Below are 27,269 nucleotides of genomic sequence, written 5' to 3'. Positions count from 1 at the left end.
ACTATTTATTGAGAATTTAAGGATCTAAGTAACTAAACTAGAACTAGAGAGAGATAGATAAAGCACATTTCTTACCCTTAAATGCTTACAGCAAAATTAGTACAGTTATTTAGTCAGGGAAAATGCTATATGACATCCATGTAAATGAGTATTCACAACCTGGAAAAAATCAGAGCCCAGTAGATACTGTTGATAAGTAAAAATTTTAATAAAAGTTGAGAAATATCCCTTGGCACCATTCTCCATATATTTTCTTGACTGCTGCTCATTGTTGTCAGGTGAAACATTGCTAAGATATTTAGTGAGAAACCATGGTGAATATGAAGTTGGTGATACATTTTAGAAAAAACCCTGCATAATTATTATTCATTTCATCAAAACATCAGTGTGCAATAACACCACCTGCCAACAGTTCTAACACCTACTTTCAAGTCAGACATAACCCTCACCCGGTGAGGCAGGATGACCTGTCCTTTTTGAAGGGTAGCCCATTCACTGCCCCTCATGCCCATGTCATCCTCCTACTCTGTCCTCTCATCAGCTGAGAAGTGTTAGTGGAACAATCCAATCTGAGTGGTGGTTTGGGGAGCCACCTTCAAACAGGCCCAGTCTGCCCTTCTCCCTGTGATCCACAATCAGCTCTCACCAAAACTGTTTTTTATTAGCATATAATTGTTCTATGTAATGGCTCAACAAGAGGTATCAATCCCCATTACCAACACAAATCTTAAATTGGTATAATTTATTCCTTAGGTATTATTGAATTCCTGCTACAGCCTTGGATAAAGACAGTCCCTCCACTAAATAAAGAATTGAAAAAAAAATTTTTTTAAATAAAGAATTGAAGAAGGGTAAATATCAACAAAATATTCTCTGACAGCTAAAGAGAGTGCTCAGACAGTGAGTATGATACAGGGACAAGATTATTCTGTTTACTTACTATGAAATATAATAAAACCTGGAAATATTTAATGGCTAATGACTTAACTTAATGACAACATCATTGACAGAAGGGCCCTGGTAACTATACACTAAGCTCTATTTGCATGATAATATACACTGATACTTAACATAAATGCACATTAAATGAACATATGATTAAGTCACATAAAAATCACAGAAAGATACTCAATTCTGAAATTTAAGTGTCTATGTCTGCATGTTTCCTAGCCAATAAATATTTGTGTGAGCAGTCAGACAGGTTTTGGTTTCTAGTCTCTGACTGTTTTACACCTGTTTCTGCAGCTTTCCTTGGAGTTCTATAAGCTTTCCTATAGTCTTTTTCTTTTTTGGTACTGGGAATTGAACTCAGGACCTTGTGCTTAAACCATTGAGCTAAATCCCTGGCCCTCCTATAGTCTTTTAATAAATGACCTTTTAAAAATATTCAGCCAGAGTTGGTTTATGTTGCTTTCAACCAAAGAACTCTGGCAGCACAGACATCTGCCAAATGCTACTAATGAGAAGAGAAACATAAAAATCATTTTTTATACAGAGATTCCAAATATGAGTCCCAAAACATAAGCCTTCCAGCACATATTGCAAGATGCAGACATTGGTTTATGACAGATGATTTTCATTTGGATTCTTTGGTGTAGAACCAAAGATTTTGTTATTAAATGATGCTTAAGAATACTCCTGAAAATGCTGGGGAGATTAGGTATGAAATAATCAAAATTCAAAGGAGAATGAGGTCATTGTCATAGAAAGGGACAGATAAAGCCAATGTACTTCAATTAAGAGGGTTCTTACAGTTGGAGAAGCTGAGGAGATGTCTCAAAGGAAACAACATTGAGGTAGGTGATAAAAGGAATGCATAGCTGGAGGAGTAAGATGAGCAAGTCACAAGGACATGATATTATGAATATTGAGCATCTGTTAATTCAGTTTATGGTCAGAGATGAGAAGCAGTGGAAAGTCAAGATTGGAAAAGCAGAGTAATTTGTGGCTAGAGAAAATTGGTTTCATCTCTAGTGTCTACTGTGATCAGATATTTGGTCTTACACACTATGCATATAACTCTCAAACCTTGTCCTAGGCCAGTAGAAAAGAATGTGTAGATTATTCATGGATTCCTATAATGAGCCCTAGAGCAGAGAGAAAAGGGCCTTGAAGGAAATGATGCTGTATGTCTGTCAACTCAAGGGCTAGTTGTGCACCACTGTAAACATCAAGCCAAGGCTGTTTGCCTTCCTGTTTTTGTGACCACTGGAAAGCCACAGAAGGTTGTTGTATGAGATAAGGACTCTATTAATACATATCAGCTAGGAGAATGCCTTGGTAGGGAAACACAGAATGACTGAAGGAGAGAATGCTAGAAAAGTCAAACACACGTGCATGAAAGTACCCACTCACTCACATGAACAGATCAATGGATCAGAATAGAAACACTCAGAAAAAGGTCACATACAGTAGCCAACTGACTTTGGGTGTGTGTGTGTGTATGTGGCACTAAAGTAGTCATAGAATTTCATGTACACTCTATTTATGGAACTATGCAGTTTCCTTGGGTCTACCGAGCTTTGGTATCTACCTTTTACAAAGCATAGAGAGATTCTTTTGTCATGACAGACTATGTACCTTTGAGGAGATTTAAGGAAATTTAGAGGCATTGCTCTGCCCTCTCTGGGAGCTATCCAAATAGGAGCTGGGCTTTACATCCATGAGCTTCCTGTTCCCAGATAAACATGTGGTATGGGTTTAGTAAGTGGTAGCTTCCTTCACCATTACTTCTGTCAACCTTGCAGTCTAGAAATATTTATCATCATTGTCTAAATATCTGATTTAAAACTTGGAAATCAAACTGGGCACAATATTCTCTCAGAGCAGAATATAATAAGTGATTCTTTTTAGCCATGGCAGGTAATAAATATATAACCCAGTCCCTAGGTACAAAACATATAATCATTAGGCAGGCATGATGCTGCACACCTGTAATCCCAGCGTGCTGGAAGGCTGAGACAGGAGGATTTCAAGTTTGAGCCCAGTCTTGGCAGCTTGGTGAGTTAGCAAGATCCTGTCTCAAAATGAAAAGTTTTTAAAAGCGCTGGGGATATAATTCAGTGGGAAGACCCTGGATTCAATAGCCAGTACCAGTTGAACTCTGGGTTCAATAACCAGTACAAAAAAGATATAGTCATTTATTTTCTAAAATCTAATCTTAATTTTTAACCTTAATTCCATCAGCCCCTAGCATGTGGTAGATATTTATTAACTGTTTATTGAATGAGTATATAAATGAGTGAATTTATTCATTCTTTATTCAAAATTGAAGGTCAACAAGTTGAACTCCTTACTCATTGCATTAATCCTGTCTGATAATGAGGCATTTGATTCTTTGAAAGTATATTAAGGATTCGGTTACCTTTAAAAAATGTACTGATATCTTACTGTAATTTCAGTCACTAAAAAGATTATACATCCTATTCTTTTAAGCTAGTCTTGCTTTTAAATGTTTTATCATATTGTCAAGTTACAAATTACAATTTTTGCTCCATGAATATATGATCATTACATGTGATTTCTAGTTTTACTTTCATTCCTAGCCTAAACTTACTGCATTTGCTTTTCTTCCCTTTTCATCCTTAATTCCTGGAAGAAAGTCAAGAATCTCTCTATGGCTAAATGGAGCAGAGGGCAGGGGAAAGGGATATCCCAAATCCAACTTCAAAGGTAGTTTTTGCAATATTATCTTACCTGGATAGGCCAACTACCTGTCTAGACTCTGAGCTGGGTGCCCGTTTAGAAGCAGGATACACCCCAACAATGTATGGGCCAAAGAGTCAACCCAAAGTATTGCGTTGTTATTATGTCAGTGCATTGTATTGTCACAGGGTGTGGTGATGTACATGTGTAATTCCAGCTCCTGGGAGACTTAGGCAGGAGTATCACCATGAATTCGAGGCCAGCCTGGGCTACATAGTGAGACCCTGTCTCAAAACAAACAAACAAACAAACAAACAAACAAACAAACAAAAAGAATGCTTTACTCTAAGTCATAGGTCTTTACTACATGTGGTAGATTAGCTAATGGTCAACTTGGAATGCCCAGCCAAACTGAGTCAGCATGTTTCTAGGCATGGAAGACCTACCTGAGAATTTTTGCCAAAGGCATAAAAAGAGAACTTGAGGGGAAGATTGTATGCTGTTGATTTTCCTGGAGCTTTATGCAGCTGGTTTTCCTGATATGAACTTGGCTGTTCTTATTGTCAGAGGAGCTCAGATCCTCGCTGTCACCTCGGATGGCTGCTCTTCTCATCAGGGGAGCTCTGGTCTTTGCCTTCAGCTTTGCTTCCTGGCTCCAGTGCAGATCCCTCAGCTTGATGGCACAAATCCTTCACCTCTGTGAAGGATCACCTCTGCACAGATCCTGCACCTCACCTGGCGCAGTCTTTCTAGCTTCCACCACTGGCCTTTGGGGCTCCCCAGTGCAGATCTTTGATATGGACTTGCATGAGACACTACTGTGGGTTCTCGGCTGTTAGCTAGACTTGTGGTGGACATTGCTTGGGATCCAGGCCTTTGACTGGCTTCTTTAGATCTCTAGCATGTGGACAGATCTCTTGCACACCTATGTACGTGACTTTTTGGGTGAATATTATAAAGTAATCCTATAAATAATGTTTCCTGTGTTAAATCTATTTCCTTGCAAACCCTGACTACAATACTGGACAATTCTAAATTGACAGCTGCACACTGTGACACTGTGTGATTTAAGTCTGCAGGCTTTGACAGCCTTTGATTTGAAGATGTCAAGTAATATGGGTAATCCATACCTTGCAAATCTAAAAATATTGAACAACAACAGCAAAACAACTTGAAGATAATTTATAGAATTTTCTTCTATAAATTCTGCCATGTGGTTCAGTTCCAGCCTTTTAAAATAGGTATAAATTGCAAATGATATAGGTATAAATTGCACATACTTTTCTGCTTTAATTTAGCAGGAGACAAACTCTCTGCAGGTGTTTCAGGATTATTCCAAACAGTCTGAAAGTAAAGGTCTTAGATTTGAAGTTTCAAAAGCTACATTTGCAAACTGCCTAGGACCTCAAGGTTGTACTCTAGAAACTCATTTTTCTTTGACTTACAATCAGGACTCACCATTATCCTAAAATAATAGACGTTATTACACGAACTCCAAGAGATGACAATACTATCCCACTGAAATAAGCAGTGCCCAAACTCTACCTAGATTTTCTGGACTCGTCTATTTTTTTCTATATTTTTGAACTTGAATTTATTTCTTGTGGCTTCTCTTGTCTACCCCAGGAGAAGGGATGACAAAAATATGGGCAAGTGGAGAAAAATTACAGATGAGAATTTCTCAATTACAGACATTATTTTATTAAATTTAGAAATATCTAGGCCCTGTATTGAAGGAAAAGATCAAATTCTGGTGTTTCAAATTCTATGAACCTTCTTTTTAAGATAGCCTGCAAAGTATTTGGGTTTTATAAAAATCAGAGGGCTTTGAGTAGATTCTCTTGAGCTACTGTTCTTTTTAAACCACCTATTTCTTGATTTGTAGCACAGTGTTAAAATGATTGATTGAACAAATAAGTTCATAGTGGGTGAGAAGAACAATGTTTACCAAGCTGAACCAACTACAAATCATGCATCAGTTTATGGCATTAAATCTTTTGCCTGTTGCAAAAATAAATAAATAAATAAATAAATAAAGCCACACACTCACAACTCACAACTCTTAGTGACAACACAGAGTGAAATGGCTGATTTTTGCATCAATCAAATGCTGCTTTTTTTTTTCTTAGAAACAATTCCCAATCCCAAAGCCTCTATAATGGTGAGCTGTGGGTAGATATCTCATTTCTCCTTTCTGGGTGACTTCCAGCAACATTTTCAGTGGTACAAACACATTTTTCATCCTTAATATACTTACAACTGAAGACCAAAGAAGCACAAAGCACTGTTACCAAGATAGATCATTAGTTTTGAAATGTTGCTGAAGTAGCTCATGACTTTAGCCACCTCATACAAAAGTTTTCAAGTCAGTTCTTTACACATTTATTGAGACTGTATTTTCAGGATGTGCAGCAAAGTTACAGAAATGAATAAAATCTAATGAATCCCCAGTGCATTTTATTATGCAGTTGGGGAGATATGAAGCTTAGGCAGGAAGTAATGACAACACAGTGTAATAAATATAGTAACAAGGGTGCGCCGAAGAAAGAAAGATGAAACTTGGGAGATAAGGGGTGGTGGTTACCATCTGTTTTGGAGTTTACAGATAAAACTGCCCAGTGGAGATGTCAGAACTGGACTTTGGAGAGTCAGTAATTCTTATGGTAAAGAATTTGGGATGTGATACCCAGGGTACAGAGAGTAACAGCCACAGAACTATGATCAGAATCATTTTTAGAAATCTAAAGGGAAGAGGTGAAGATCACTCACAATGAAGTGGGAGATGAGCCATGAGGGAATGTTTATTAAAATGACATGAATTAGTGATGCCCTTGTTTATTCACATCTTGAAAAAGAAGCCAAAAATTCTCCTTTCCATTTTGAAGATCCTCTGTTATTTATCCAGTCTGGCTGCACTTGTCAGAGAGAAAAAGCAACCAAGTATTAAAGACAAAGTTGTTTTTCCCATGTTGTTTTGTTTTTGTAAGGTCCTCCAAAGGTGGCTATCAAACTCAAGCTCAGTGTGGCCTGGCAGATATGGCACTGGCTTTGGAGTCACACAGGTCAGTTCAGACTGCTATATCTGCTTCTACCATGAGAATCCTGGCAAGTTAAATGTTTCCATTTCCCTGCCTGTACTCTGTTAATCACCTTTCCATCACTATGACACAGTATCTGAGATAATCAGCTTATAATGAGAAAGGGTTTATTTTGACTCACAGTTTTGGAGGCAAAGAGGAAGTAAAAAGAAAGGGAGTGGAGTCCCATAATCCCCTTCAAGGGTGTGCTCCCAATGACCTAACTACCCTTTAGGGCCCACTTCCTAAAGTATCCCCCACACAGCAGTATCACAGCCTGGGAAGACCAATCCTTTACCACATGGGATTTTGTGGGACATTTATGGAAACACTGGATGCATTATGGTTGCTATGAGAATTAAATAGCATGTTATTAGTATCTGGAGCATAGTGTCAGAACACAATAACTGCTGCTGTTATCACTGTTATTTTTATTGGAAGTCTCAGCATAACATTGTTTTACAGCCAATTTGATAAATGAGCAACCTCATTACAAATCCCTTCAACTAAGACCAGCACGAGTAGGTTGGATATAGAAAAAGCATTACATCCAGAGTCTTGAGATGATAAAGGAGAGAATCTCCAGAGTCCTGAAGACAGGGAGGGTACTGTTCCCAATTGGCCCATCACTTGCCTCAAGTGGAACACTGTCAGACCTCTAAGTGATTAAGCAAAACGGCCCATAAGGTGGAGGAGTATTCCCATGAAATCCTGAAAGTATATAAGGAAATTATGACCTCTCTATCCTAGCAGCATGGTAGTACTGGGAATTGAGAACTAGAGTTGTTAGTCCTGCTCTCTCACACTGGCCTGTGCAGAGGCATTTGATAAAGCTTGAGTCTGAAATCTACAGAGTGCAGTAAAAAATAGCTTTATTGGCAAGAACTGAGAATATTTATTCCCACTAGAAATATTTTCTTAAACAACCTCAGCTATTTATTCAATCTTGCATCTTAGAAGAAAATTAGATGTTGAGGTAAAAGTACTCCAGTGGGAATATCAGACCTGATTTCCCAAGAATGAAGAATTTCTGCAGAGTAGAGAAAGGAAATGCCTCAGGCCTCTGTTCCAATATGAGAATCATATGGTTGTGGATACAAATCTATTATATATGAGATTACTCTAAGTTTGCTCAAAGTTAACTTCCATAATTTCTTTTTTGAAAGGCATGCTAGTCTTATTAACTAGAGGATAACTGAAAATCTGTCATAAATGAATGTCTTTAATATTTTGAGTATATTCTGCATTTCTAAATGTATATCTCATGACATCCCTGCAAGATTTTCCTTATTGTGTTCTACGGCAAGATATTCATACTTTCCTCACATGGGAGAATGGAAGAACAAGGTCATTAGAGAAAGCCAAGTTCCAACATCAAAAGTCACTGAAGATCATTTATAAATTAAAAGTCATTGCCAGCTACCAGGTCTCTACATCCCTAGCCATAAATAAGTGACAACTATTTTGATGGTGTCTAATTTTTATACAGACTTGTGGAAAATACTGCACAGAGTTTTATATTCTGCAAAATTAAGAATTTTGTAATACTATTGGCAGTCACAGAAATTAGCACATCAAACCAAGAAGAAACAAAAGAAACAAACCAATGTATGTTGATTGAAATAGTCCAGAATTTAAAATGATGTACAGTATCTTGGGTTTAATGCTGTGCTGTGCAATTTAGTTTTAGTGAAATTGCAGCAATTAATTTTATCTTGCTAAGCCTCAGTTTTCTCAGCTCTACAATGGGGATTAAACTCATGTGAGAGTTGTAGGATCAAACAAGATAATATATATAGAATTAGTTCATAAGTTTTAAAGCAGCACACAACAGTTAGATATTATAAGTACCACATTGTATAGTATATACTTTATAATCCCCTTTATGTTTTTCTAACATGGTGACCACTGAGTGATTTTTAATATGTAACCTCATCATACCACAACATACAATGCCTAAGTTTTATAGCAAAAATCTATGAAATCTAGGATATATAAATGCATCTGCAAATTGGATTCCTCATTGCATTTAATCACACTCTTATGATTTTGACTTTGAGTCTTTTAGACTCAAAATATTATTGAGAATTTCTTTTCTCAAAGCTAAATGTACCATTTATTTGTTCAAGCTATTACAATTGAGTCTCACCCCAAGACAATAGTCTTAGAATATCCCCAAACAGAAATCTAAGGAAAGCAATCACATTAAAAATATGATCGTACACTTTGGATTTTATTTTTTATTTCAGGAACTATTTTGAAAACCGGGGTCTTGATTTTTCAAGTATAAAGAAATGAAGGATCATGACCAAGTTTCAAATGAGGCCCCTAACACTGTTCCTGCAGATTTACACCTGCATCCATTTACACACAAACGATTTTATTTGCATGCACAAATTGAGTAATTAGGCAGCTAACTATAAGATCAGCAAGTGCTTTTTAGCCCATCAGCAAATTGGTGCTCAAAGAAAATCCCCATAGTGTATAGTTCAATTTCTTTTCTGCTTTTCAAATATTGGCAATATTCATATATTTTTCTGAGACTTTAAGTTTGTTTTTTCTAAGTAAAATCACTCCCTGAAGTATTACTCTACCATAAAAGTTTTCATAGCTTCAGAGTAGGATGGAGTTTCCAAAAAGAGTAAAAATGAAAAATTTCCCACAAAATCCAATGTTGTGCATATATGTGTATGTGCATATTGGTACATAGGTGTGTGTATATTTATATGTATGTATGTGTCTATATATAGTATATATTTTTAAATAGAATCTTATTATTTAAAATGAATCCTACCACTTACTCATGCCTTTAGTTTTCAGGCTGCAAAGCTAAGAAACAAGGCCTCTAGTTAGTTGCACAATTGGGAATTTGTCTCTTGGTTCATTGTTATTTTAATTCATTCCCTCAGTGTAGTCTTAGGAAAGACAAAATATTCAAATAAGATAGAAAGTGAAAAGCAACATATGCAAACAATTTTCTGAAATTACTTAAATGAATTTCCCCTTCTCATCTTTTAACAAGATAAACATCTTGAGAAACTGACATAATTTCACAGTTGAAACAGTTCAGTAATTAGAGAAACTGGAGTTGTCAGACTTTATGGAAATCTAGTTCCGTTAAATTTCAGATATGTATGCTTCCTGCCTTACAATCAGGACCAGGCCCTGATAAAACCATGGGAAATCAAAATACAGTGAGCTGAAAATACATTTAATACACTTAACCTATTTGAACACCACAGAGTATTGGTTGCTTACCCTTCTGATCATATGGCACACTGGTGCTGCTGTGGCTGCCTCCTATCCCTCCCTAGGCCTGCAGAAAATTGGTATTCAAAATTTGAGGGAGAGATGAGACACCTAGGTAGGGTTAGATAAGGAACTGGGCCCCTTAAGAAGTAAGAGCGATAAGGCTCTGTATCACAGCGAACAATGGACCTGACAGCTTGCAGTTTCAATCTTGTGTTTGTGTAAGCTACTGCCCACCTCCTCAATCATCCCTTAAGTTTTCCTTCAAGTAGGTAACTTCCCTAAAACAGGTTGCTAAACTAGTTGCTGGAAAATTTCCCTACCACCAGACCCAAGCTCCTAGCAACAAGCTCAATACCAATTAAGAACCGACCTGTGGAAGGGGTGGAGTTGGAACCCTAAAAATAAAAATAGGACCACTGGCTCTTACTCAGCAGTGTTCCAGCTCTGAGCACCCCATTCTAGAAAGTAGCTTTGTGTTGCTTCCTTTTGGAGTGCTTGCAATAAAGTACTTTCACTTTGCACTGGCGTTCTCTGACTCCTCTTCCTCTTTCTGCGTCGGAGACAGAGGCCCAGGGAGGGTGAGTCTGGGGACACCTAGACCCCAGACCCACCAAGATGTCACACTACTGTTTATATTGACTATTTCTAGCTTTCATACCATTATAAAGCTGAAAAATCCTAAGTCAAACCATCGAAAGTTGAAGACCATTTGTAATGTGTTTCCAGCCTTTAGTGATGTACAAACATCTGAAAACTACTAAAATTCACTAACATCATAATTCATATAAAGGGGATATTCTCATTCATTCCCCAAAACTACAGAGGATATGGCCTCAGAATAAAGGATATTATAAATTAAATAAATTTAATTTTAGGTAAAATTATATAAATACTTTGTATAATATATTTTGTCTTAGTCTCTTCTAAGTAAGCTGGGACATTCTTCCATCTGGTGAACCAAAACTGACCTCCCTGGACCTTTCCTCCAGGGTGGGTACTAGTATTCTTCCAAGACACACAACGCCTCCACTGTTGAATCAGTATATTCTTAAACTAACACAGTGTGGAAGCAGAAACAACCAATGTATGTAAAAAGAACTTATATGTTGAAGGACAAAGAGTAGGGAAAAAAATCTAAAAGATAAAACATAAATCTTAGTATTTAAAAAAATTCTGGCAAAATCTTAAGCCAAGAAACCATTAAAAGATCATGTTGGAGATGGGAATACAGCTCAGTTCTAGAGTATGTGCTAACCACAGATGAGGCCTTGGGTTCAATCCTCAGCATGGGGGAAAAAAAAGATGTCACAGCCATTTCTTTTTGGTCACTGTCATTTTTTAAGTAATGACAAAAACAGACCTACTTTAGTACTGTAACACAATATAATTATGTTAATTTTTTCTGTTATTGCTACATATATAGACAGGAAGAATATTTTTTCTTCCTACCCATCTGAGTTTCATGACTAGTATCCCTAACAAAAGGTCTAACATGAGTAAAGAACAGAAATTTATTATATATAAGTTTTATGTGATAGAAGAAACTTCATAAGGAAATAAAGACACAAAGAAGGAGTTAGACCTGGGTGATTTCATGCTAGGTTTGATGAAGAGGAGAGTCTTGGAGAAACGAATAAGGACATAGAGCATGAATGAACTGGGAAAAGTTTTGAAAGTTCTATTGTAAATATGCATACCTTTCTTACATTAAAACATTTGTTCTAATGAATTTTAATGCAGCATAATATTATACCAAATGTATTTAATTAGTTCTCTATTTAATTAGTATTTCATGTGAATATCTTTATGCATAATTGGTTCATTTTCCAATGTGGCTTCTGAGAAGCAGGACTATGTGTCAATGAATTTGAAACTATTTTAAGATGCTTGACATACATACTTAAATTTCCCTCAGAAATTCCGTACCAATGTATAAGAACCCTGCCTCACTGTTCTTCTTAACACTGAATATTGTCAACCACTATTAACCATCCTAACCTTCAACTCCAAATAAGATAAGACAAAAAAGAATCATTGGATGTTTGAGAGATTAAATTTGTGCAGATGATAATAACCAAGACAAACAAATAGAACAACTAACGCTGAAGAAAACAGATGTAACTCAGAGAATAGAAAGGAGTTTCAAATTTTATTGTTCATCTCCTCAGAGAACTATGAGAAGATATTGAAACCATAAAATAAACTGTAGGCTACTGTCAAAAGCAAGCTGTCCTAAGGGGCCAGGGATTTAACTCAGTGGTTCCGCTGCCTGCCTTGCAAGCACAAGGTTCCACATTTGATCACCGGTACCAAAAAAAGAAGAAGAAAAAAAAAGCAAGGTGTCCCAGAAAAAGACATTTCCTCATAATTGAAAAATATGATTGCCAAAATGAAAACTTTATTGGACACAGTGAGAGATGTACTTGTAAAAATCTCCCAAAATATACAGCCAAAGAAAAAAGGTAGAAAATTCGAGGGATTAGCTATGGTAATGGTCTAAATTTTAGAAACTGAAATGGGAAAGAAGTAGTGGGAAAATGAAGGGAAATGTAGGATCAAAACATTCACATCAAATCAATGAGTGAAGAAAGTTGGAAAATGAAAGAAAGCCTTACATGTATTATTTGGATTTAGAAAAGTTACCACTAAAAGAACCAAAACTACTCGTAATCTTCAACATTTGGGGCTTCAGAATGAAGAGTATGAGGTAAATTCTTCTTCTATATAAGTAAGACAGAAGATGTCATTCATAATTCTTAAGAATTACAGGTATTTCATATTATTTGTTGTTATAGAGGTAACTGTTAGAAATATCACACACTAAAAATGTTCATTTTAATTTCAAATCATTACTTATTAACTTTTACTTTTGGAATTTCTTTCTGGGTTAATGTAATCACATTATAAAAATGAAAACTACTGCTGTCAAGAGAAGAATGCACACCAAGCTCTTTCCTGTGTGCACATGTGCACTTACACTACACACAAGCAACCAACTAGGTGCCATTTAGGAGTCAATAGGTGGAAAGAAAGTTACAGGTTCACCTTAGAATCCTCTATTCTCCAGTTATTTGCAAGACACATCTTGGGGGGAAAGATGTTAATCCATGGTGTATTCTGTGGGTGTAGACAAGAAAGATGGGGAATTGAAAGGCATATGTTTAGAGAATGGCACCGAAAGAACATTTTTTGTGAGGTAAGATGGAAGCTGCTATATGGACCTGAAGATAGTGAGATAGGAGATAGGGCATGCCTTAGACAGGCTGGAAAGAGAGATCCCAGGATCTATGCAGCACTACCTCTCAGGACTGCATAAGCAGAAGTTCTCCAGTGTTCCCATGAGATGTGTACAGCATAAAAGAACACAGACACCATGAAGAGCTTGCTAATATGGCTTTCTTCATGGTAGCCCTTCCTGTGTCCTCCAGAGCATACATTTATTTATTTATTTATTTATTTATTTATTTATTTATTTATTTAAATTTTGCTTTTTCCCCTTTTACTCAGCCCAAGCTCACTCTGGATAGCCAGTTTCTCCCTCACTCTTCATTTTTCCTTTTTTCAAATATACTTTGTCATCATTATTTGGTTGTCTTGTTCAATTCCTTGTTGAAGACAAGAAGAACCTGGAAACCAAAAAGTGAGCATCCCAGAACCCAGTAATATTTATTTGGTGAGCCACTTTTGGAAGGAGAGAACTGGTAATAATAGGAATAGCAGATAACGGAGGAGTGGAGTAGGCCAGGACTGTTTGGTGAAGAATCTTGAAGATGATCAAAAGGTGAAGATTTTAACTGCACTTATCAAAAATTTTTGAAGATGGGCTAGTGGTGTTTATTAGTGTTACTCAGTGCTACCTGTTTAGTATGCATAAGGTTAGGAGTTCCATCTCAAGAATAAAAAAAATTTAAGGAGAACTAGAGGCCAAATTTAACTCATGAATTTTTTTTAAAAAGTTTCTAGCTTTCTCTCATACATGATTTTATTTATCCATGACTTTCTTTTTTTTGATAAAACAAAACATGTCTGTATTTCAAAACATAACCAAAAGATAAAACAACAAAGTAAATAGGAAACATCAGGTATTTCACAATGGCAATGCATGACAAAAATCTTTACACACTGAATCATCTATCATCTCTTAGGAATTAGGAACAGACTGTTATGTTACTACAAAGGGAAGTGAAAGAAACATAAAAGCCAAATTAACACAGAGAAACAGTAATGTTATGCAAAGATGAGATGGCTCAACAGTATGATGTTTAAAGATGAGAAAGATTAACATTAAGAAAAACCACTTATATTACACTAGCAATTACTAGTACATATTGTTATCTAATGGTCACAGTTTTGGGAAATGGGGATCTTTGATTTCAACACTGAAGCACTTACTCCAATTAAGAGGAAATTTACCCAAATATAGATTTTGCATACAGTTTTCAGTGGTGATTGTAATCGACAAAAATAATTTCAATGCAGCTGAAAAATTCAAATTTACTTAAGCATATTTACTACATAGAAAACTTACAGCTAATATATTAAAATATATTTGTAAGGCCAGGCGTGGTGATCTATGCCTATAATGCCAGCGCTCCAGAGGCTGAGGCAGGAGGATTGCTGCGAGTTTGAGACTAGTCTGGGCTGCACATAGTGAGTTCAAGTCCAGCCTCAACTATGTAGTGAGACCCTGTCTAAAAGAACCAAGCAAAAAATAAAATAAATTTGTATCATTTTACTTATGAAAAAATGCCAAAACCTTGGTGACAAAGTACCATTAGTGTCAGATAATACTGAAGATTAAAATTAGAAGGAAAAATATCATCATAGTAAAAACTAGTTTTGAAAACTCTCATGTCCTTAAATTCTTTAGAAAGAAAGTTTAACTTAGTCTCAAATGTATCCTGTGAAAAGTGACAATAAACACATGCCTTGGAAGCACTGAGATGAAGCCCTTGAAGTTCCACCACACTGGACTTCTTTCTGTAGTAACGGAGCCACCATTCCAGCCCCTAAGAATTAGTCCATCATCGACAAAAAAAATCAACCATTCTCATGACTAGTACATATTGTCTGCAAGGCCATCTTTCAGTTCTTAGCAAAAAGTAGACTTCAGTCCAATGTTTCTGTGCAGCAATGAGCTTCAATGGCATATTTGTTAACCTGAGAAGTCTCTCAGCATTAGGAAGGCTCTATTTTAGTTTTGAAGACATGGCTGGTAGAAGAAATGGTGTAGGTTCCTTTTCAGTAATCACCTATGGGTTCGTAGTTAAGACCTATAAAATGAGGGGCAATATCGCTGAGGATATCATCATCTATAGTCAGTTTGGCTTCAAATGTCTCTCATCTTCCTCTCCTGAAACTCCATCTTATCCCTCCTTTCCTTATGTAATCCAATACTCTTCGTTTCACTGTAAGAGTGCTGCACAATTGTCTTAAGTTTCACACCCTTTAGGAAACCATTCAAAAGTCAATTATAAAGTCCACTATGAGTACAAAGTTGGATGTCACAACTCAAAACTTCTCCAGTGTTGATAAGAAATGATGAAAATAGGGACAAACTGTCTCTCTAACATTTTATCCATGACCTTCTGATAATGGCTTCTCTCCCCTCGCCCCCAAAAGTCATTCTTTTTCCAAAGGCATTATGGCCCATAAAATTATTCAACCACTATGATGTTCAGATACATATATGGACTCTACAAAATACTCTTCCACAGGAAGAGAAATCTGCCTGAATCATCTATTGCCTGACCCCACAAAGCTGATCTTACCAATAGTTCAGTTTACTGAGATCATAAACATAGAGCACTTCATTGTTGGTGTTTATTATGGCTATCTATATTAAAAGCAGTAAATCAGAGCCTCTCTATGCAAAGTAATTGAGGACACTACATTGTGTTTGCTACTGCACTGAAAATTACACAAGTATTGTGAATACTCTACAAGAATGTTGTCTTGCCTATTGACTAGAGCTCCATCTTATCAATTAAGTAAAATGGATAAGGTTAAAAAAAATTTACTGTGTGCTAAGCAGGGCTGATCTTGGTATAACAGGGAAAGGCCTTTCCCTTTAGGACTCAGGACTGCTTGTGGAACCACCTCTCTCTTTTCATGCAGTTAGCTGCAGTCTTGCTCTCACACCTTCGCTCCTATACCTAAGATACAAAGGAGTTGGGAGAAACAGAAAGACACAAGTAGAGTTAGCGGCACCTCTGCTACTTCACATGTATCTTAAAAGGCAACCTGAGAATTCCTCCAAAAGAAATACTGTTAGTGCAAGGAAAGTGTTTTCCCTCATCTCAGAATTTCCAGTGCTGTACCTCCTTTATTACAGTGGCTAAAAAATACACTTTTAATTAACCATCCCTTCTAAGTTAAACCTTATACTGAAACAAAAATAATGAACTAGATCTATAGAATTATTTTAAAGAAACAATGTCCCATGTAAAGAATCCAAAGATAACATAAGCAATGAATTTGAATCTTCACTAAACCATTGGTAATCTTTTTTTTCTGCGGTTTGAAGAGTAGATGAAGGCACAGTTAGGGAGTCCCATCTTAGGTGAATGGTAAGAAGCTCTTTTCATACTCCTCTTTGCCATCTGATTGATTACATACTTGGACCATCATTCTTACTCTGGCACTCTTTTTTTTTTTTTGCTTAAATTCTTTTATTGGTACATTTTAGGTATACAATACATTCACATTTATCATTAGGTGCTTGTACCTGTACATGATGTATCTTGGTTCTTATTTTTTTCCCTTCACCCCCTCCACCCTCCCCTATTAACAAAGTCTTTGTTTCCATTTTTTCCTTTTCTCATAATTTTTTCTTTCCCCTTCCCCTACCCCTCTGGACCTTTTTTCCTATTTCTAATTATCAATTATTCATTTTAATCATTGTAATCCTTATTTACACTTTCAGTTTCTGACACTAGAGAAACTATTCCATATTTACATGTGTCCTATTTATTTCACTTAAGAGTATGACCTCAATATGCATCCATTTAGCTATAAATGTCTCCAGTTTCTTATTCTTTATGGGTGAGTAGTACTCCATTTTATTAAATACCCACATCTTCTTTATTCAATTTCCAGTCGATGGGAAATTGGGCTGTTTCCAAGCTTTAGCTAATGTGAACTGTGCCACTGTAAACATGGGTCCACATATATTGTTGTGGTAAGATTCTTTTAATTCTTTTGGGAAGATACCCAGCAGGGGGATTGCTGGGTCAAATGGGACCTCTAGTCCTAGTTCTTTGAGTTATCTCCATACTGATTTCCACAGTGGTTACACCAGTCTGCACTGCTACCAACAATGGCGAAGGGTTCCTTTCTTTCACAAAACCCCGTCTACATTTGTTATTGGTTGATTTCTTGATAGCAACCATTCTTTCTGGGATGAGGTGGAATCTCAATGTTGTTTTCATCTGCATCTCTCAAATGACCAGTAATGTTGAACATTTTTTCATGTTTATTTGCTGCTTTTACTTGTTTGTCTGAAAAATGTCTGTTCATTTCAGATGCCCAGTTTTGAATTGGGTCTTTGAATTTGGGGGGTCTGATTTGTTTCAGTTCTTTATATATTCTGGATAGTAGTCCTTTGTCTAAGGTACAGCTACTAAAAATTTTTTCCCCACATTGTAGGTTGTCTCTTAGCTCTGTTGGTGGTTTCTCTTGCAGTGAAAAAGCTTTTTAATAAGATGAAATCCCAGTTGTTGATTCTTTGTGCTAGTTCCCATGCTACTGAGGTTTTGTTCATAAAGTCTTTTCCTATGCCAATGTCTTCAAGAGTTCTACCTCACTTATCTTCCAGCAAGTTTAGTGTTTCTGTTTCAATATTTAGATCTTTAATCCACTTCAATCTTAATTTAGTGCATGGTGATAAGTATGGGAATAGTTTTAATCTTTGGGAGGTTGAAATCCAGTTTTTCCAGCACCATTTATTAAATAGGCTATCTTTCTTCCAATGAGGAGAGTTGGCTCCTTTGTCAAAGATGAGGTGGTTGAGTATGTCTGGAGTTGTTTCTGCATCTTCTAATCTATTCCACTGATCCTTGGGTGTGTTTCTTTGCCAGTACCATGATCTTTTTATCACAGTAGCTTTGTAGCATAGTTTCAAGTTGGGGATTGTGATACCCCCTGCCATGTCTCTGTTGCCTAGAATTGCTTTTACTATTCTAGGTCTCTTCTGGTTCCAAATGAATTTTTGGATTGTTTTCTCTAGTTCTGTGAAATATGCTGTTGGAACTTCAATTGGCATTACATTAAATCTATATAACAGTTTTGGAAGTATGGCCATTTTCACAATATTGGTTTTTCCTGCTCAGGAACAAAGAATGTCTTTCCATTTTCTTATATCCTCCTTGATCTCCTTATTCAAAGTGCTATAGTTTTCAATGTAGAGGTCTTTTGCTTCCTTTGTGAGGTTGATTCTTAGATATTTCATTTTTTTTGGATGCTATTGTAAAAGGATTTTTCCCCTAATTTCTCTCTCAGTGAGTCTGTTATTTGTGTAAAAGAAGGCTATTGCTTTTTGAGTGTTGACCTTGTATCAGCTACTCTACTGAATCTGTCAATTAAATCTAGAAGTCTTTTGGTAGAGTTTTTTGGGTCTTCTATGTAAAGTATCATATCATCAGCAAATAATGACAGTTTAACTTCTTCCTTTCCTATCTTGATTCCTTTTCTTTCTCTTTTCTAATTGCTGTGGGTAATGTTTCCAGAACTATATTGAGCAAGAGTGGTGATAGTAGGCATCCTTGTCTTGTTCCTGATTTTAGTGTGCAAGTTTTCAGTTTTTGACCATTTAGTATGATGTTGGCTGTTGGTTTTTCATAGACAGTCTTAATCAGGTTGAGATAAAGACCTTCTATTCCAATTTTCTGTAGTGTTTTTATTATGAATGGGTGTTGGATTTTATCAAATGCATTTTCTGCATCTATTGAGATGATCATATGGCTTTTGTCCTTGGCTCTGTTATTACAGTGTACAGTATGTATGTTGAACCATCCTTGCATCCCTGGGATAAATTCGAGTTGGTCAGGGTGTATAATATTCTTGATAACCCTCTATATTTTGATTGCCAGTATCTTGTTGAGGATTTTTGCATCTATGTTCATTAGGGAGATTGGCCTGTAGTTCTCTTTTTTGGTTGGGTCTTTCCCTGGTTTTGTAATCAAAGTAACACTTGCTTCCAGGAATGAATTTGGAAGTATTGCTTCCCTTTCAATTTCCTTGATGAGTTTAAAGTGTAATAGTGATATTTCTTCTTTAAATGTCCTGTATAATTCAGCAGTGAAGCCATAATGACCTGGGCTTTTCTTTGTTGGTAAATTTTTTATTACATTTTCAATTTCATAGTAATTGGGGTGTTTAGAATTTCTATATCTTCTTCATTTAACTTTGGCAATTCATACGTATCTAGGAATCTGTCCATTTCTTCTGTGTTCTCCATTTTATTATAGTACAGGTTCTCGAAGTAGGTATTGATGATCCTCTGGATTTCTGCTAGATCTGTTGTGACTTCACCTTTTTTGTTCATAATCGAATGGACTTAAGCCTTTTATTTCCTTTTTCTGATAAGGTTGGCTAAAGGTTTATTGATTTTATTTATTCTTTCAAAAAAACCAACTCTTTGATTCATTGATTTTTTTTTTGTATCATTCTCTTAGCCTCCGTTGCATTGATTTCTGCTCTGATCTTTATAATTTCGTCTCTTGTACAAGCTATGAGTTTGTTATGCTCTTTTTTTTTTTTGCTCTTTTTTTTTCTAGGAGCTTGAGGATCTGCATTAGGTTGTTTATTTGAGTTTTCTCTGTTTTCCTAATATAGGTATTCACTGCTATAAATTTCTCTCTTAGAATTGCTTTCATTGTGTCCCACAGATTCATTCATCTGTTTTGTTACTTCCTGTGTTATCAGTTCAGGTTGTCTAGGTGATTGATTATTAGACTTTTCCACTGTTATCAGTTCAAGTTGTCTAGGTGATTGATTATTAGACTTTTCCACCTAGTTTCCCCCAGAATTTGCCTTTGGTGAGATGGAAGTCTGAGTTTATGCCTTGCTTAAATGTCTTCTCATTTTTGTTCTTGGTGCTGTCCTTGGTTTAATTCCTGAGTTGATACTTGGAAATTGCTTATTGTAAGTATCTTTGTTGCTTGTATTTAGAACCCTTATGGAATGATTGCTTCTCAGAGGTGTCTTCCAGATATAGCTGTTCTTTAGGTTTTGAGTCTCTAATGGCTCTGAGGCTATCTTATTTTCATTATACCAGGAAGGACAACTGATTAGATCAATCACAACACCATAGCCCAAGTGATACAATCAGCAACACCATAGTATCAAATACATCTTAGGAAATGACAATTTGTGGTAGTTATTAATCTACCACCTTTAACTGTGTGAATTAAATCAAAACTGAGGACCAACTCAATATATGTTTATAGTGAATAAACTCTTCAATATAGCAACTTTACCCTTCAGGATGGGGAGTTCAAAGGAGTTGGGGTGGGAGGGTTAGATAGGTAGAAGGATAGGGGAAGGTTAACAGTGAGCCCAGAAGACACAGGTGAGAGAAGTATAAAGAGAAGAAAAGAAAAATAAAGAAGATATCTGAATTAGAGCCAGAACAGGAATAAAAAGGGAAATAAAGAACAATGTGGGCCAGCAAGAGAGTGAGTGAGAGAGAAAGAAAAGAAAAGAAAAGAAAAAAAGAAGAGAAAAATAAAAATTTGAAAAGAATAGAAAAAGAAAAAAATTAAAAATAAAACCAAAAAAATAATAATTTTGAAAATAAAAAATTAAAATGAAGAGCCTCCTTCAGGGTATGTCTCTGCTATCACAATAGACAATGTGAGCAACATTGTGCAGATATAAGTCAATGAGTTTCAGCAAGCCAGTAGCAGACCCCTGAGATTCAGGCAGATTTCTGCCTGCAAGTCCCAAGTTTTACTCCCTGTCCTCCTGCAGTGTTGAACTCTGCAAGGTTCTACTGCAGGTTCCAGCTGTCCTTCCCTGAAGATAGTCCAGATTCTGATGGGTGGTGATGATCCCTCCAACTTACCAAGTACGGTGGTCTGGTGTGCCTTTATTGCAGAGATTTTCTTCACTTTTACAGCGGGCTTCCATTTTCATCAAGGAGCCTGAGAGAGGCCTGTGGAGGATGTGAGAACTTCTCAGGCCCTTGGACAGCCTTGGGAATACAGATTGTCCTGATGTCTGTGGCAGGCCCAGATAGAGAAGTTAAAGATAACTTCAGAAGGCTGTTTGTTGTTCCCACAGTGTTTGTTCTGTTGGGGTCCCTTGAGACTCTCAAACATTTGCTTGGCATAAGAGTAGATAAGAGTAGCTAATCCTTTAGAAGCTTTAAGTAGCCAAGATGATTTAGGTAAGATGCACTAAGATTAAAGGAACACAGGTTCTTTAGATGTTTTAGGTTCTCACACATATAAATGGTGGTTAGTTGACTAGCATTGTAAACTGTTAATGATTGATGTATACAGCTGAAAAATGTATAAAAAAAGAATAATAACAATAAACCTGACCTTAACTCCTCATGGAGCTCTGGTCCCCCATGCTCCTCATTTTATAAGTTTTGTCGGATACTGTCTTCAGGTTCCAGTCTCCCACTGAGGAGAACCCAACAGAGGCCCTCTATCTGTTGTTCACTTTTGCTCTATCTTCTGGAGCTCAGAATGGACTTTATGCCTCCCTGTGCCTTTGTAGTGTGGAAGCAGGTAGTGGCACAACCAGGAGGCCAGAGGTGGGAGGTGGTTGGTGGGAGGGCAGGGGCTAAGCTGGTCACTGTGGGCATGGTGTGGGGTCCTACTGAGGCAGTCTTTAAGACTCTAGATATCTTAGATAGCTTGGGATAGGTACAGGTTGGAGCTAAGTTTTAAAATAATTTCTTGGACTTTAGTTTCTTTGCTTTCTTCTTTCCTTTAAGACAAGGTCTTGCTATATAGTCAAGGCTGACCTTGAACTCTCTGTGTAACCTAGGCTGGCATCACACTTATGAACCTCCTGCCTCAGTGCTGCAGTTGCAGGTGTGCATCATCACCTTGCTTCCTTGCTTCTTTAATAAGCACCTGTAGCTGGACATTACTAAGAAAACTCCAGAAAAATGTTAGCTTAATAAGAAATATTCAAGAATAATGAAATTTGGAATATGGGTATTTCTACTAACATTGGTACCTCTTGTCTCTCAGGTGGTAGATTTCTTTTTCCTTCACTACTCACTTGTAACCCTTCCTTTAAGACTTTAAACACTAAATTACCAGCTCCATTTACCTGTGTACTCTCGAAATAACTTCATTTACCATGAACATGTTGCTCTGGAAGTGCTCAGATAATTGAACAAATGTCAGCAAGCCTCCTTGCAGCAGTAGAGTCAACAAACAAAAACAAAACTCCAGAAGGCATGGCCTAATTTTAAGGAACGGCCAAAAATTTGTCCGTAAGAGAAACAAGTATCTTTAGATATGTTACCAAGATGCAGTGGAAGTACTTCAGGGTCCATTTCTGGGAAATTTGTTTTGACTACCAACATGGGCAAGAGCAGTGGGCATAGCCTTCATGAGACAGTTTTTTTTTTTTTTTTTGGTACCAGGGATCGAACTTGGGACCTTGCACTTGCGAGGCAGGCGGCAGAACCACTGAGCTAAATCCCTGGCCCTGGGCATAGGCTTCAGATGGGTCTTATTTTCAAAATGAAGATCACCACTTGCATTTTTTCATGGAGGAGATACATTTTTAAAAGCCATTCTATTTTACAAAATTGAGGATTTTATAGGAACAGTCTGAAGAAATTGATTTGAAACTCAAGAATATTATAGGGTAATTGTTAGGATAATAGCACTCTCCTATTGATAATTTTTAAAAATCCACCTAACACTACCATCACTTGCTTAGGGTCACACTCTAAGATTTACTAATGCCTGCATGGGGGAGGAAAAATTGTACATAACCTTATTCTTTTCTAGGCAAAAAGGAGGAAGTGGTGTTTAAGAATATAAATTCTGAGCTGGGCATGGTGGCACACCTCTAATCCCAACACCCTCAGGAGCTGAGGCAGGAGGATTGCCATAAGTTCAAGGCCAGCTTGGCCTATACTGATACCTACAGCATAGGGTAATTGGGAGCTAAATAATATAATGTTCTACAAATTCTTAGCTAGCTTCCTCGCTCTTACTGTTGCTGCCCATCAGTTGAAGTTTCTTTTGCTTGATTCAGATGGAAATCATGAATCAGCAAGGTGCAGCTCTGCAAGTGACTCCCAGCTTTGACCACCAATGCCCCTCAGTCCTTAGCATTACAGTTCTGGGCCCTGGCACTGCTGGCCAATTACAGTTAATGCTAGTTGTTGCTGGTTGGCACTGCCAGATCACTGTCACAGATCTTCCCAGGCTGCGGGTTTCTGGAGCTCTTAAGGGTTGACAGCCCCTAGTGTTTATAGCTTTCTTTTAAAGCAACCACCCTGTTGACACTACTCGGGATTCTGAGCCCACACTACCTGAGAAATAAATCACATGCAGATTTACCAGACCACTGGAGTGAGGCTTTATTTGAATAGGTTCTGTACTACTGCACAAGCAGGTCAGCAAACTGGACTGAGTTCCCCTAAAGCAATCTGAGAAGTATAAGAGTAGCATAGCTTATACAGAAGTTGCAGGCCTATGATTGATCCATATTCAAGTCTGCTGAATGGTCCAAATTCAAGACTGTGATTGGTCCACATTTGAGCCTACTGATTGTTCCAATCAGTTAAAGTTGGTCTAAATTCCAATTGGTTAAATTTGGTCTAAACAGCAAGCCTTTCAATCTGAGCCCACTGATTCGTCCAAATTCAATTCTATTGCTCAGTTCAAATTCAAGCCCACTGCACCTCTCAGAGTGGGTGTGGGGCCTCCAGAGCAGCCACAGCTGTCATGGCAGAACAATGGGAGATGTAGCTGTTCCACTGACCACTGTCCTGTCTCAGCAAAAAATGGCAAATGGCAAGGCTGAAATGAGGGACTCTTCAGGAGGGCTAGCTATGTTAACTCAGCTTATGGGGGTTTCAGGATGTTGAGGGTGCTAATAATGAGCCTGGATCTGTGCCTAATTATTGCCACATTAGAGGTGATTTGTCCCTGCTTCTTCAAAAGGTGGCAGTCTCCATCCATGCGGTGGCCGGGGCAGACCGGGCCGCGGCACTGAGTGGCGAGCTGGTAGTGCTGTGTGGGACAGCCGGGAGTGGGCATGCTGAAGCGAGGCAGTCGGTGGAGGTCTGCACTGCTGACCGCGCACCGGGAGCGAGAACCCGCTGGGGCTGCGGCTGCGGAGCGCCGGGCAGTGGGTCTTATCATCTGAAAAGGTCTTCTATGAAAACCTTGCTGTTGAAAAATTGGTAATATCATCTGTTCCTAAAAGACTGAAATGGGGGCTATCATTTTGAGGGTCGCTTAGTTATGAACGTGCTTCAGCTTCATAATGCCTCCTGCTATGCCAGACATCCTTGACCTCTGGGGAGCAGATTCACAAATAGCTTCGGATGGCTCCATACCTGTGGATTTCCTTTTACCCACTGGGATTTATACCCAGGTGCAGGTACCTCAGGAAGCTACCATTTCCTATATTAAGCAGTTGTTATGGAAGCAAGTTCACAATTACCCTATGTGTAACCCCCTTATGGACATTGACCTCTATATGTTTGCATGTGTGAATCAAGCTCCTGTATATGATGAACTTGAAGATGAAACACGAAGACTTTGTGATGTTAGACCTTTTCTTCCAGTTCTCAAGTTAGTGACAAGAAGTTGGGATTCAGGGGATTCAAAAATTGGAGTCCTTATAGGCAAAGGTCTGCATGAATTTGATGCCTTAAAGGATCCTGAAGTGAATGAATTTTGATGAAAAATGCGCAAATTCAGTGAGGAAAAGATTCAGTCACTTGTGGGATTATTGTGGTTTGACTAGCTAAAGCAAACCTAACCACCAGAGCATGATCCTTCCATCCTTGAAAACTTGGAAGATAAGCTTCATAGAGGAAAGCTCACTGTAGCTGTTCATTTTGAAAATAGTTAGGATGTGTTTAGCTTTCATGTATCTCCTAATATGAATCCTATAAAGATAAGTGAATTGGCAATCCAAAAATGTTTGACTATTCATGGGAAGGAAGATGAAGCCAGCCCTGGTGACTGTGTTGCAAGTCATTGGGAGAGTAAAATATGTATTTGGTGATCATCCACTAATTCAGTTCCAGTACATCAGGAACTGTGCTGTGAACAGGGCCCTGCCCCATTTTGTACTCATGGAATGCTGCAAGATCAAGGAGATGTATGAGCAAGAAATGATTGCCATAGAGGCTGCCATATTTCGGAATTCATCTAACTTTCCTCTTCCCTTACTACCAAAGAAAACAAGAATTATTTCTCATGTTTGGGACAGTAACAACACTTTCCAAATTGTTTTGGTTAAGGGAAATAAACAACACTGAAGAGACTGTAAAAGTGAATAAGATTTGAATTTACCACATGGTGTTTCATATGCTCAATGATGCCCCATAGGAGATTAAACTCTACCCGTACCCACCAGTTCCATGAGACAGAATTTGGAGATTCGTTGTAAAACTATAGGGTATTTCTGTTTTAAAGTCTTTTTCGAATAGTTAGAAATTTATTGGAAAGATTGACATTATTTGTCAAGTATATATTATGTAGAAGAAATTGTTTTTTGATCCAGAATTCAACAAGTGAAAAATAAACCAAAACTATAGATCACATATTTCTGTGTAAGCTTACCCTCCTCTCAGCTTGCTTGGAGCTTCATTCCAGCCCTCTCTTGAAGCCCCCACCCCCAACATCATTTTTTTTTTCTTGCTGAGCACAGAGAAAATATAATACCACTTCCAGAGAGAAAATAGTTGACTACGTTATAGATCACAAGATACATGAGAGTATTGACTGCACAACCCCATACAATTAAATAAAAACCTAACAAGGCATTTTGCCTTAAAGTGTAAAAAAAAAAAAGGTGCCAGAGTCTGCAGCGGCAGGAGTCAAGGAATGCATTACAGCTGACGGTCTACCTGCGCCCCCTAACAAAGCGACCAAAAAGTAACCCTAAGGATGGTGGGAGAACATTGAGGCAGGCTGCCCAGTCCCTCTTGAGGGGACGAGGGGAGAACAAAAGAAGTAAGGGGGAAGGCTGTGACAGGTGTCATCCAAACCACATCCCCTCTGGCTTTCAGAAAAACCTGGAGAGTCAAATGTTTCTTGTTGGTCTCACTGTAATCTAGCCATGTTGAAATTCCATTCACTTATCTGTAGAAAGTGGATAATTATTTTGCCTCTTACCATGTTGATGTGAACATAAAAATAAAAGGAGATAAAGTACCACATGCCTTGGTACGTAGTAAGTCCTTGATAAATAATATTAACCATAATTTATTACTCTGACACTTCAATAAAACACAGTTGCAATGCCAAACAGGGTCTCTTCAGCCTGTTCTTCAGAAACACTGCCATCTAGTGACTGACACATCTAAACCTCCTCCAGGGTTCCATTTCAGCTCTTGTTCTGTGAGCTTCCATTGTTTCTGGCTTGTTGGGGAAAACGCTGTAGGCTGGCCTCAGTTCTTTGAAGACTGTTCTGGAATGGTCTGTGCTGCTACCATGGGATCAGGGAGCCAGATGCAAAAGACAGGCAGATCCACATGTGTATGCTCAAGTTCTGAGAATCCATTTGCTTCTCTCCTAACAGGGTTGACTCAACCAACCATGTAGACAGTGTTTCCTTAAGCAAACTCACCCTGAATAATAATGAAAAGTCAACAGAAGAGTAAAGCACAAAGAATTAGTGAAGGCATTACTCCACAGAGCTCCAGCACCTCAGATCATTTGGGGTGGTAGGCGCTTAAAATACATAAGGAAGAGGCACAGCAGTTAAGCAGTAGGTCTGTTGAGTGTGACAGGCAGCCATGAAAGAGAGAATTATCTCTTCTTGGCACAAGTGCACTTAACTGCCACCAATACCAGTAACTCCCAGCAGGATTCCTGTGTCCATGGATGAGAAGAGGAGAGGAGAGGAGAGGAGAGGAGAGGAGAGGAGAGGAGAGGAGAGGAGAGGAGAGGAGAGGAGAGGAGAGAGAGAGAAGAGAAGAGAAGAGAAGAGAAGAGAAGAGAAGAGAAGAGAAGAGAAGAGAAGAGAAGAGAAGAGAAAAGAGCGAACTGGACTGGTTAAATTGCTTCTAAAGAAATATGATAACTAAAGGGTGACTTATGGATTGTATGCTTGAATGTCTTTCATGATTTT

The 27,269-nt window shown here is 37.7% G+C and overlaps 2 pseudogenes; one reads left to right on the top strand and one right to left on the bottom strand.

Moving 5' to 3' along the window:
• Positions 1-4,503, bottom strand: part of LOC101722458 (EH domain-binding protein 1 pseudogene) — a 30,629-nt pseudogene extending 26,126 nt beyond the window's left edge.
• Positions 4,504-24,446: 19,943 nt separating this feature from the next.
• Positions 24,447-25,522, top strand: LOC101722807 (phosphatidylinositol 4,5-bisphosphate 3-kinase catalytic subunit beta isoform pseudogene; annotated as a pseudogene).
• Positions 25,523-27,269: the final 1,747 nt, after the last annotated feature.

Source organism: Heterocephalus glaber, unplaced genomic scaffold (assembly GCF_053883595.1).
Source record: "Heterocephalus glaber isolate CG9 unplaced genomic scaffold, H.glaber_assembly_v1.0 deba00001720, whole genome shotgun sequence".
Lineage (NCBI taxonomy): Eukaryota > Metazoa > Chordata > Mammalia > Rodentia > Bathyergidae > Heterocephalus > Heterocephalus glaber.
Note: the sequence above shows the minus strand (reverse complement) of the source record. Positions and strands in the feature narration are given on the sequence as shown.